Here is a 13,749-nt window from a genome sequence, read left to right on the forward strand (position 1 = left end):
AAGCAATCACCCCAGGGCACTGCCCAACCCTAGAGTATTGAGAACGGGGCAGGGAAGCTGTCAGACAGCTGGGAGTCCAGGCCCCAAAGCGGAGCGAGGCCCTCCCAGGGGAAAAAGTCTTAAAGGGACACTGGGCATCTATCCTTAAGGAGCTTCAGGCGGCCTCATGTGGGCACTGGCACAAACTCCTTGGCAGACAGGGAGCAACAAATTCATGGTGACTCAGGGTTAGAAGGCGCTTTCTAACAACTCGAGCTCTCCAAAAAATGCAGAGGGTTGGCTGGAGAGCAGGGAGTTCACCCTATCACCAGCGGTTCACACAGGGTGGGGAAGTACCATTCGACAGGCAAGCTAGAGAGGAAACCAAGTACTGAGTGGGAAGCTGGGCTACATGAATGCTGAGCCCTTCCAACCAGCAGGCCTCTGTGATTTGGTTAACCACAAAGTATTTACCATTCTTGTGATCGGTACACTATAGTAATACTACAGTACTTGAAACATGGTTCCCAAGGCAGGCACGATACTCTCTTCCATGGGGCTCAAGGGGTATTTCACAAGAATGTCTTTTCCATTCCTATTTTTAACCGAATCTCTATTACCTTAATTATGGCCGTTCTTTGTGTTTCCACATAAAGCATTTGCATTCTCTTTAAAACAAAAGTACTCTTCTGCAAACATTTATAAATATTTTCATTGGGTTGCACAACCCCACTGGGGGAAAAAATGGGCAAAAAGTTTTGAAACTGGCTTTTACATTTTGATGAAAACATTAATCTTAAGCGCACCACTCAAAATATTTATCAAACCAATTATTTTACTAGGCAACTTTATATTTTTATTAATATCATAAGGTACCAAGCAAAACATATGTTCATTTAAAAAAACCTTTGATTAGAAAATACTGCCTATGCTGGCATAATATCTCTGTCACTCAGAGCATATTACTGCGTCTGGTGTTATCCTAAGCAAAAGGCAGAGACATTCTTGACATCTAAATAGATGTGAAAAAGCAAAAGTTTTTATTTAAGAAAGTTGGAATGTCAGACTATAAAACAGCTTGTGCTTTACAAATCCTTTGTTTATTACTGTTTAAATGAAACCTCTCTTAGCTCCTTTAGTTTGGGGGGAAGGGCACTGCATTTCAAGTAAGTTTCCTTAAGAAATTTCTCAGTGATCCTCCCGATCAGATTTCTGCTCCAGTGGAAGGGATTTCAACCCATCAGTCCCACCCAGTACACTTAAAAGTCAATGCACACACACCCAGCATTGGCCATTTTGCACCTACATCCTGACAAAATGAGGTTGATACTCAAAATATGAGTTGGTGACAACCAGATCAAATAGCCAAGGTATCGGGGTGCGTGGGTAGCTCAGTCAGTTGAGCATCTGACTCTTGATTTTGGCTCAGATCATGATCTTAGGGTCCTGGGATCAAGCCCTAAGTAAGGCTCCATGCTTGGCAGGAAGTCTGCTTGAGATTCTCTCCCTCTCTTCCTCTATCCCTCCCCCCACTCACACTCTCTCTCAAATAAATAAATCTTAAAAAATAAAAATAAAAAAAAATAACTGAGGTACATCAGCTATAGAACTTGTTTTGCTATGGCTGTTTTAAATGCAGTTCCTAGAAGTGTCCTTATCTTACCTGCTTTCTATAGGTAGATTATGATTGCACTAAAATATTTCTGAAAAAAGTGAACTAATATATTTGGAAGCATCAAGAAAGGGTGGGAAAGCCATTCAATTTAACCACACTCAGCTATGGGATGATGAGAAATCAGGCATTTAGCAGTTTCTCTGCTAGAAGTTGGCTGGTTTTACTTTCTGGTGATGTGCTTATGTTTTTGATACGGCTGTTTTGCTCAAAAAGGGTTGGTATGTTCAAAGACTAGGAATAAAAGACCTGTTTGTGAGACCAGTGATGAGAGCAAGGACCAAAACAGTGACCTACAAGGATGGTCATTTTCATGCTTATGGAGATCTTGCCTCTAAGCCTTGGATACTTTTAAATTCTGCTAAATCCTGCAGATCCTGCAGGGAGGGGGAAGGAGTAGGCAGCCAGTGTCAGAGACTTCTCCAAAACAACTTGCCCCACTGGGCCTAGAGAAGGACAACAGGGAGGGAATTGGTCTGTTTAGTTTGCTCTGACTGCAAAGGCACTAACCCAGGGGGCAGAGACCCCTCACACTATGGAAGGCAGCCAGTGGCTTACACAGTGTAGTAAAGACTGGCCAAGTTCCCATGAGATCGTTCTACCTTCTAATGGTGCATGCGAAGAAATGGAGTATAATACATCAGAATGAAGACTGCAGGCTTGGAGGCAGGTGAGACTACTTGACCAGTATCCAAAATTCCTTTTTTTTTTTTTAATTAATCAGCTCAATAGAGTAAGCTCCACAGGACAAGATCTTTTTAACTTAGCAAGCACCAACTAGAAGACTAAAACATACCCACTTGTTAAAACCCTTCTTCGTGTAAAATCCAGAGTGACTGTCATGCCAGAAAAGATGCCAGCTACACAGGCAGGGAACATCAGTGCTCCTCTTTTTTTTTTTTTTTTCTTAAGATTTTATTTGTTTGACAGAGAGAGAGACAGCCAGAGAGAGAGGGAACACAAGCAGAGGGAGTGAGAGAGGAAGAAGCAGGCTCCCAGAGGAGGAGCCCGATGTGGGGCTCGATTCCAGGACTCCAGGATCACGCCCTGAGCCGAAGGCAGACGCTTAACGACTGAGCCAGCCAGGCGGCCCCCATCAGTGTTCCTCTTGCCTCATGACCACAGAGGGAACACGGCAGTGACAACAAGTACACTATCCTCAAGGTGAGTGGGCTAACGTACTAGCTCGGGAGTCTGTGCAGAGCTCCCTCTTGACTCCTCATGAGGGCAAAGCCAACAAGCTCTGGTCCTCTTCAACGCAACTCCTCATTGCTCACACACTCTCCAGGAACCTCCCTCAAGAAATTCCAGAAAGTTCCTGCTATCCAGCTCAACAGGCTTTACAAATGAGGGAAGAGACCCTCCCCGTTGCTTTCAGGATACACTGCAAAAAGAACACACACGAACACACGAACACACACACACACACACACACACACACACACGGCAAAGCCAGAGTATGCCCTTGGTTTTGCATTGAGATGGGTTTTTCATTAACACACCTCTGTCTGATTTCAAGCTAAGGCCATTAATCTTTCTCCATGTACAGAACCTTGCAGGGAAGGCAGGCTGGGAGCTGTCACCCATGCATACACATCCCAGCCCCAAAAGGTATTCTGTGGAGTATTTATGTCATTTCCTCTCAACAGCAGGAGGTAGCCTGCATCTCTGCCATGCCTCGGTTGCCAGAAATAGACAGCGATGGCAGCAGCAGCCTTCTCTGGTGTAAACCCACTCCTCACGGAGGAGGGGAGGGCAGGCACAGCCAGACCACTCTGTCAGCCTGACCATCCCACAGCGCTAAATTGATGCCAGCTGCCCATTACCGGCTACATTCCTTAGGTCTCTGGAAGCGGCTCCTGACAAGAATAACAAACCTTCACCATCAGCTTCCAGATGATAGCAGAGGTGAGGCCTTCAGGGCCAGAAAGCAGAAAACCGCCAGCTTCCCCATCATAGCTACTGTCTCTCATGGGAGGGGGAGAGGGGTATTTCAGAGGCCAGTAAGTGTCTTTTAGGTAAGAGATGAATGAATTCTCTGACATCCTGAAAAAGAAAAATACACCCATTTTTATTTCTTCATTTTCCTCATTTCTCTGAGTTTTACGTTGGGAAATGGATGCTGTCATATAACAAGAATCAACAACGGGTCTGGAAACGAACCACAGCCTTTAATCCAGTTTTCCCCCCAAATCAAGTGTTTTTCTATCCAATGTTCCAAAATACCCTAATGATCACCTGCAGCACAAACTTTCAGGGAGCCGTAAATACTTACCAAAAATGTGATCAAATCTGTCTCAAAAAAAGTCTCTATGCACAAAGTTGCTCCGTAACTCAGCTTCCTTGCCCCACAACTCCCCAGCCCCTCCTTTGTGCTCTCCTCTCCTCATCTCCAGGTAGGCTGCCCAGCTGGTGCCCTGTGCTGGGTCAGGGGCGTACCGGGTTACCACCCCCACTGCGCAGCGGCAGCACTGACCTGCCCAAGTGGCCGGCGGAAGTAGGCAAGTAAAGAGGGCGTTTAATTTTTTTAAAAGATCTTATTTACTTATTTGACAGAGAGCGTGAGCACAAGCAGGCAGAGCACCAGGCAGAGGGAGAGGGAGAAGCAGGCTCCCTGCTGGGCAGGGAGCCCAATGGGGAGCTCAAGCCCAGGACTCCGGGATCATGACCTGAGCCAAAGGCAGATGCTTAACTGAGCCACCCAGGCGCCCCATAAAGAGGGCATTTTACACAAAGCCTTCAACACAGTAAGGGCTGGAACAGACTAATTCAGAGTCCATGGGGTCCGATCCCTCTTTCTGATACCACAGACCTGCACCTTGCTGTCCAGCCAGGTTAGCACTTAATTGCTTTAAACTCTCCTTAAGGGATACAAGTAGCATTAGAAATGGTCAGTTATGCCAAACACTGTCTAAATAATACGTACTGTTCCCGAAAATGGGAGAAAGAGGCTGCTTAGATATGCAAAAGTGGCTATTCCAGAGACCCTTCTGTGATGAACAGCAACTGGTCTGGATGCTGCCATCTCATTTTAACTAATTACAAACCTTTTTGTTTCAGGAAGAAAAAAAAAAAAAAAGAGGAGAACCTGAGGCCGTTTATCATGCCTCTCACTGAGGAATGTGGTAGCTCCATACAGAGGGCGATTTTTACTTGGATGAAAGGGACAGAGTGATCAATGCTTCAACCTCCTCACTGGGGTCCTACTCTCTGTTGCTGCCTGGCCTGGCTCTCCTCAGGGCCAGGAGGCTGAGGAGCTCACCAGGGATCTAGAATCAGACTCTGACATCCCTTCCAGAAACCAGTTATCCCATGTTCAGGTCGGTCCCAGAGGGGCCTTGGACAAGTCACCTTGAGGCTCAGGGCTTCAGTCTCCCCATCTGTAAAGAGAGAAGTCTGGACTGGAACAGTGGTTCCCAGCCCCAGCCGCACATCGCGATCTCTTGTGATGGTTCTATGACTTAATTAGGCTCAAGTGTGGGTGGGCATCGGGACCTTTAAAATTAAGGGCTGAGATTTACTGATCAACTAGAGACCCTCCTAGCTTAAAAGAAACAAGAGCCTTCCCAAACTCCAAATACCAGTGAAATCATCTGCACTCCTCCCTTGTTAGGGATGGGGATAAAAAAGGTGAGCTCATCACTGTGTGAGGCAAGTCGGTCAGAGGAAGGGGCATCTCCAGCCAGCCCGGCCCTGAGAACACCTGATGAACACTGGTGCTGCAGGCTCCCAGAATGTTCTAGAAGTTTCCAGTCAGCTCTAAAATTTAGACACTGTATTTGGCATTTAGATTTTCTTCCCTCTTGCTGCCTGAAACATGAATGTCACAATAAAATATCTTAAATGAAAATGTCGTGGTTATTTAGTCTTCAGCTAACAAATGAGACTAGTGTCATTGTTTTCTTTTTTTTTTTAAAGATTTTATTTATTTATTTGACAGAGATAGAGACAGCCAGCAAGAGAGGGAACACAAGCAGGGGGAGTGGGAGAGGAAGAAGCAGGCTCATAGCAGAGGAGCCTGATGTGGGGCTCGATCCCACAACGCCGGGATCACGCCCTGAGCCGAAGGCAGACGCTCAACCGCTGTGCCACCCAGGCGCCCCCATTGTTTTCTTTTAAAACAAGGACCAACTGCCTAAAACATTCGTTCATTCCCTCATTTTTAGCCTATTACAGACCACAGGAAAGTACAAATCTTAAGAAATGAACAATTAACATAACAAAAAGTGAAAAGAATTATAATACCAAGATGCCAAAAATACTGATTACATTTCAATTACTATTTGTGCTTTCATCTGGAAAACATATCCTCCACTGGAAAGTACCCAGTATAACAGCTGCATTGCTTTTTCAACTTTCACAAACACTCTAAAAGTTAGCCAAAACTCGGTGTTGGCTGCCGTCCAGGGTTTTATTGTTATGTACTATTAGTTCATAGTGAGAAATGTGGGCTAAGGAAAGGAGAAGGTGAAGGAACAACAGGGCTTCATAATCATGTGCAGATGTGAACGTTCCTGAAGGTTTATCTGCCAGAAAATACCTCCCATATTACTTTCATTACCTGTAGCCTTTATTAGTTTAATGAGATAATTACAAATGTTGTGTTTTTAGGACATTGTTTAAAGTTAACCTTTAAAGACTTAACTTTAAACAATTTTTCTTATGTCAGTGGCTGACACCTTAATACTTTTCATATGTAAAGTGACTGGTGGATTCTCTTTCCCTCCCTCCACTCTAGCAAGCACGGAAGCAACTCAACAGACAAACCACCACTCAACCTTCCTTCAGTATGTCCACTTCTTGTCAAATCAATTACGGTTCAAAAGCCTCTCACTTTTAGTACTTCATAAATGTTGGGACATTATTTTTTTTTTTAAAGATTTGTACAAACCGAATGTAGTGACATGGTCCAGCACAGACTTTTCAATCTCATGAACCTGTAAAGTTAAACAAATAAACAAAAAAAAAAATGAAGGGACCAACATAGGTTTCCAACTTTTATTTAGTTAAGGAGTGAAAGTTAAAACAAACACAAAAACTACTAAATCACATTGCCACTATTTTTTAAACCGGACCCAGAATAGAAGGATAATTATCTGCGAATGGAAAGATCAATCCTTGACAGCAGAGAACACAGGGTAACTTGACACCCAGGCCTGTGAAGCAGGCAATGAGCACCCCACGACACACCTGGCCCCACAGGTGCAGTCAGAAGCAGGAGTCAGCGGTGAGAAGACGAAAGCCGCAAGCACAACGAGCTGGCCGGGACCAGGCACAGCTGCTCCAAGTTTCCAGGTCTACACCGAACACTGACCCTGATTCTAAAGTCCCATCCTCTTCTAAAGTTCCATCTCCATTAGATGACAAAACTCTGCCAGACCGTTGTGTATTTTATTGGGATGAGGGATAGGGACAGGACTCTTCTGCCTGCCCTGCCCCGCCTTTATCCCCGGCAGTCAGCATACCATGTGGCACAAAGTAAGTGCCCAATAGTATTTATGGAATAAATGACTTTTCTGGATCTCCACAGTATTTAAAGGGTTTTAAGAAAAATGCACTGATCATTGATGCTTGGGAGCTTCTTGAAAGAAAATACAATATGGATCGGGTTTAATTTTTAACTTTATGGAGTTATGTACATTTGCATTATTTAACACTTACATAGCTCTATGTTCCAGGCCTAAAGCCCTTTACACACATCAACTCATTTAATCCTCAAATAACCTTTATGAAGTAAGGACCATTATCTTTTGTATTTTACAGATGAGAAAATTGTGGCACAGGTCAAAGGTCAAAGAGGTAACCTTCATGGAGTTGGGATTTGAACCCAAGTGATGCAGATCCTGAGTCTACTATGCTATCCAGTATGGTTGCAACGAGCCACTTGTGTCTATTTACATTTAAATACATTAGAATCAAATAAAATTTAAAATTCAGCTCCTCAGTGTACTAGCCATATGCACTAAGTGTACTAGCCATATGCACTAAGTGTACTAGCCATATGCACTAAGAAGACACACGTGGCTCGTGGCTACCGTACTGCACAGCGTAGATACGTAAGACACTTCCATCATTGCAGGAAGCCCATTGGAAGCACTAGTCTTTGCTCTTAGGCAAAACTCTATCACTGCCTCATGATTTGGGTTTGGCTCCAGACCTGAAGTCCCATCTCCATGCCTACCTAACCTAACCTAATAAAACATAACACAAAGCGTTTTTCCAAGAGGGACTCTAACATCCACCCTTTAAGCAAAAATATATAAAAGCAAGTCGACAGCAGCATGATCCTTGATGGATGTCCTCAACAAGAAAGTTAACAAAAAAAAAATTTTCCCTTTGTTATTCTCTGCTCTTCTCCTGGCAGGATGTTCACAGAAATGGTCTCTGGCTACAAGCTCACTGGCGCACGCTTGCACCTGTCCTGCTGTGAAAGACTGAAACCCTGTATTTATGGATTTTGTAAGCAGAGTTCAGCCAGAGGGTAGCCATTCCCAAAATTCAGTTCTCAAAATATTTGCAGATATTTTTCAAAATGTACAAAGCACACCACACAAGGTTCTTTCTATAACACAAGAAATGAGGTTTTTGGTATTGAGGCAACCTTTAAATTCTACATCTTGGAGAAGGATTCAGGGTGAGCTGCCATGAAGGTGGGGGTTTAGGTGGGGGGGGGTTATGATTTCTGCAATTCCCGAAATAGGTGCGCCTTTAAGAAAAAGACGGTCATTAAAGTTCAATTACCTAAGAAGGGTAACACACCAAGTCCTTGTTCAATACAACACCTGAATCCAATGGGACATGAGGCAAAATGAGACCCTGGACAGGTAAACTCTGGTAGGACAAAAGTCAAGTTCCAGCACCAACAGGAATGACATTCAAGAGGTAAGGAGGAAAACTTACAGGGTGGGGCAAGTCTCAAGGGAAGAAGGAAGGTACTCAAGTGGGCTTACAGGAAGACTGGGGAAAGAAAACAAATTCATTTTTTTAAATGAAATAAAAATAAATTCATATTTATTTGTCAGACAGAGAGCACACAAGCAGGGAGAGCAGCAGGCAGAGCAGGCAGAGCGAGAAGCAGGCTCCCTGCTGACCAAGGAGCCCGGTACAGAACTCGATCCCAGAACCCTGGGATCATGACCTGAGCCAAAGGCAGATCCTTAATCGACTGAGCCACCCAGGCGCCCCAAGAAAACAAATTCATAGCTCTGGTGTGGCTGAACTTCCCAGTTGCAAAATTCTGATTCTGCATTTGTTAAATGAAGTCAACAGGAGATCTGTAACACAAGATACTCATTATTCTTTCTCTCCCTCTTCTAAGCCAAGCATTTCTTATGATGCTTATTTTCAGAAAACCCTGGAGGGTCCTCACAGAAACTTCAGAGGTTCCCTGAACGGACATGCATCCTTTGGGCCAAAACCTGACTAGTTTCTCTGGCACTGCAAAACACACAGAGGAGGCCGGTATGCTGGTTCATGGTGCAGAGCTGAGTACCCAAAATGAGGAGCTGAGTACGCACAGACGGCGGATCTTCACGTTCCACACCACACGTTTACCCCTATTTACTTTTCCACAACAACTATTTCCGTAAACATATGCCCAAGCATCATTTTCAATAGCAGAGCAGTTTTCTACAGCATTGATACACTATCCACTACTCAACCAAGTCCTCTACTATAAGACACGACTTGTGGACAAGTATTCTCAATATTTTTTCAACAATGGGGCAATATCATTGTAACCTTGCCTACTGTTTTCTTAGGATAAATTTCTAGAAGAGAAATCTATGGCCCTACAGAAAGGCACTTTCCCACCAGCACTCTACGAGTGGGCCTGTTTCCCCTCGACCATGACCAGCATCAAGTGTTACAGTTAAGATCACTACAGGTCTCTAAAGTAGTATCTCACAGTTATTTTAATTTGCACGTCTGTGCTTACTAGTGACATGACACGGAATATATTTTCATAATCTAAACGGATCACTTACTTGGGTAAGCTTCTAACCTCTCTGTGCTTCAGTTCATTCATCTGTAAAGCAGGAAGAGTAACTGAACCTCTATCTCCAAGAACTGCTTTGAGACTTGAGTTAATGTGCATAAAATATTTACGATACAAAGAACACGCAAAAAACATTAACGATTCCTGTTATTCATACTTTTTAACTGATTTCTGATATTTATGCCTTTTAACTTAATTATACTTTTTAACTTATTTCTAGACAAGAAAGAAATCTTCCTTTGAAATAACGGAGTTCACATCAGTGGTTGCTTTTTGTGAACACCACAGATGAAATAATTATCACTGGGTAACAAAGAACCACTGTATGTACCCGTGTGTAGTTCTAAAAATGGATCTCCCTCCCCTTTGTTTAGTAATAACATCCAGTAGACCAAGGCTATTTTTCTGTAACATTAAAAAAAAAATACATGTTTGAATAAAATTTTAATATACTGTATATTCTTTGATTTCCTTTTTAAATAAAATCCTGAGGTTCTCAGAATTTTAAAAACGTTTTAACAAAAAAAAAAAATCTCCAAAAGGAGCTTGGTTCAATAAATCATGATATATATATTATATCTATACAATATGTAGACTCTGCATAAAATAAAAACAATGATATTTTATACATATATGTAAAATACAGGACAATTCTCAGATGAAATAGTGGGTAACAAAATATGTATGTTATGATTCTATTTTTGTTTGAAAACACACATTTATCTGGAATAGTATATACCAAAAGGTGAAAAATTAGCACCAGGTGGTGGTACAAAAGGCAATTTAAATTTTCTAATTTTTTCTTAAGAAAACTATATTTTCCTTAGTTTCTACAAAGAACACTTTAATTTTTGAAATGAGAAATTTTAAGTATTTGTACAGGTGGGATTCCAATGTGGTGTGCAGTTTCTTGGACCGAGCAGAGCCTGGCAAGACAGCTCCCTCTTGGATAACAAGTTTCTCTCTGGCAGAAACATTCTTTGGACAGCCTGGGGAGAAGCACCTCCTAAGGGTTCCTTGAGTTCTAAACCTTGAGATTCCTGTCTCCTCATTTTCCCAGATATGGGTCAGGGCTCTGAGCTGATTTTGTCTTTCCCCTGCTGACCAGCCATCAGCAATGCTCCAGGGCTTTCAACACTCTCCAAACTCTATGATAAGCACACAAGGCCCCTGCTCTCCCTGTCTCATGCCACGCCACAAACCCACACACCCTCTCACTCCAGGCAGTTCCCACACTGCTGCAATACCCCTCTTCTCACATTCAGCGCAAGCTCACTTCCTGCAAGGGCCTTCACTGTACCCCGATGCCCATAGCTGACACAGCACCCTGCACCCTCGACTACATTGCTGGCCCATTCTTGCCTACATTCTCGACTTTGAGTGGGTTGGGGGGATACAACAGAGTGGCGGAGCCAGCAGACAGGAGGACAGGGGACTTACTGAGGCATAGTTGACATATAATAAATACAATGAATGGCACATATATAAATGACACAATTTGATAAGTTTTGACATAGTTTTTAAGAAACTGCATCATGGAGTATTCTAATTTAATTGAATGAAAAAAAAAAAACAGGGACGTCTGGGTGGCACAGTCAGTTAAGCGTCCAACTCTTGGTCTCGGCTAGGATCTGAGATCAAGCCCTCCGTAGGGCCCCGCACTCAGCAAGGAGTCTGCTGGACATTCTCTCTCCTTATCCCTCTCCCCCTCCTCCTCATACTCTCCCTCTCTCTGTAAAATGAATAAATAAAATCTTTAAAAAAGGAAACAGAAAACAAAAAACAACAAAAACAAAAGACAATGAGCAGACGAGTACCCAAATGCACCAGGGGAATATCCGTTTAAAAGAAAGATAATAAATCCTTTTATAAGGGATGAGTCACTTTATAATGTGAATAATCATTCTCTGTAACTTTTAAAATTCAGTCTTCACATTTGAAGTTTTTTAACTTCAAATGAGTCATGCCTATATCAATTACAGTTATATAAAAATTTGCACTGTATCCACTGCCCAATTCCCCTACATTGAGCCTCATTCTTTTCAGGATTTGGACGCACCATTTAATTGCTTCTTTCTCTGTAATTCTCTACAGTGGTGTTGTGAGAAAGAGCATGACACTGTGATTATATCAGTCTTGAAGAAGGACCCTTTCTTTGTATGTGCTCCAAGAAAAGACAGTAACCCACTCATGTGACTTTGGGGAAGTTATATTAACTTTCTGTGCCTTTGATAGCCACCCTACTAGCACCCAAAATTAGATGTGAGAGTTAAGGGCCTCTCCTTTAAAAGGCTATTCAGCAGTAAATACAACTTGAGCTAAAAATAGAAGAAGCAATGCTATATGGAGATATTCTTAGCCTAGGACCCTCTCCCCCAACTTAAACCTATTTTAAATTCAGAACAGATAAAAGCATACAGTTTACACAACATAAAATTAAGAGTAATCTGGAACACAGAGGAATTTATAAGAAAACTGTTCTTTGGTTCCATCTAAACTTCAAAGATGGGGCTTTCTGGTAAACACAGTATTCAATATTCTGTGGATGCATTACACTGCACAACAATTTCCTAAACACAGTTTTAAAGGACTCTAAGTATAAAAGCATAATAGAGCTAAACAGAGTCTGACAGCTTTTATTATTTCTATTAACTTTTCTGCTCTGGTTTATACAAACCAATAAATCTCATTCTCATTCCACATGAAAAGAAAGGAAATCTACCCAGCAGTCAATTACATTTCTACTGCAGGCTGGGAGTATCTTTGCTGGAGACCTAAGACACATGCCCATGAGTCCTCAGCATGAAGACCACTGCAATTTACATAAATGTTACAGAAGCAAACTTTTCAAGTAACAAAAACCGAATCCCATAGAAACGTGTTCCCAGCGTGTTTAAGCTTGAAGGCGTCTGCCACAGCAGTCAGACACCTGCAAGGAGGTCACTGGAACACATAATCTTAGAACAGGTGTTAAATAAAACTCCTTAGATCCAGGAATTGCCCTCTTAGGAATCTACCGGAAAGGTGAAATCAGATAAAAATTGGAATGTAATGCTGGGGAACTGGGTGGCTAGGTCAGTCGAGCGTCTGACTCTTGATTTTGACTCAGGTCATGATCTCAGGGTTGTGAGATTGTGCTCCATGCTGCATTCCTTGGAGGCTGCTTGTCCCTCTCCCTCACCCTCTCTCACATGTATGCACACATACCCTCACACACTCTCTCTGTCTCTGAAATAAAAGCTTTAAAAACAAAAAATTTAAATGCAATGATGCTCATCACAGGGCTTTTCACAGCGGCAAAAAAGTTGTTGAAGACAACCTAAATGCCCAGTAATAGAGTGCTGTACGGGTACCTTACCGCCATGAAAACAATGTTCAAAAAAATACTTTCAGGGGCGCCTGGGTGGCACAGCGGTTAAGCGTCTGCCTTCAGCTCAGGGCGTGATCCCGGTGTTACGGGATCGAGCCCCACATCAGGCTCCTCCGCTATGAGCCTGCTTCTTCCTCTCCCACTCCCCCAGCTTGTGTTCCCTCTCTCGCTGGCTGTCTCTATCTCTGTCAAATAAATAAATAAAATCTTAAAAAAAAAAATACTTTCAAATGGATACAACTCATGATGTAACAAAGGCAGCACAATTATATGAAAACTAAAGTGTAGCGTAATTATGTAAGTGTATGTGTGTGAGCAAGTACGAATTAAAAAGACCAGGAAGAATTACATATGTCAAAATGTTAACAAGGGATAGCCTCAGGATTACAGGAAAATTCTTTTTTTTTTTTTAAGATTTTTTATTTATTCACTTGAGACAGACAGAGTGAGTGCAAGCAAGAGCTTGAGCTGGGGGGAGGAGCAGAGGGAGAAGCAGACTCCCCACTGAGCAAGGAGTCCAAAGGGCTCAAGAACTTGAACCAAAGGCAGATGCCTACAGGCACCCCTACAGAAAAATTCTTAAATGTATTACTTTCCTAATCAGAAGGGTTTTTTTTTAAATTATTACATATTCCTCAAAACAAGTATTTTATAGGGTTATTTTTTTTTTAGACTCTTACAGTACCACATTATTTCTCTGGAAACATCTAAAGAACTAACTACGATCACTAG

Source organism: Ursus maritimus, unplaced genomic scaffold (assembly GCF_017311325.1).
Source record: "Ursus maritimus isolate PB19 unplaced genomic scaffold, ASM1731132v1 scaffold_6, whole genome shotgun sequence".
Lineage (NCBI taxonomy): Eukaryota > Metazoa > Chordata > Mammalia > Carnivora > Ursidae > Ursus > Ursus maritimus.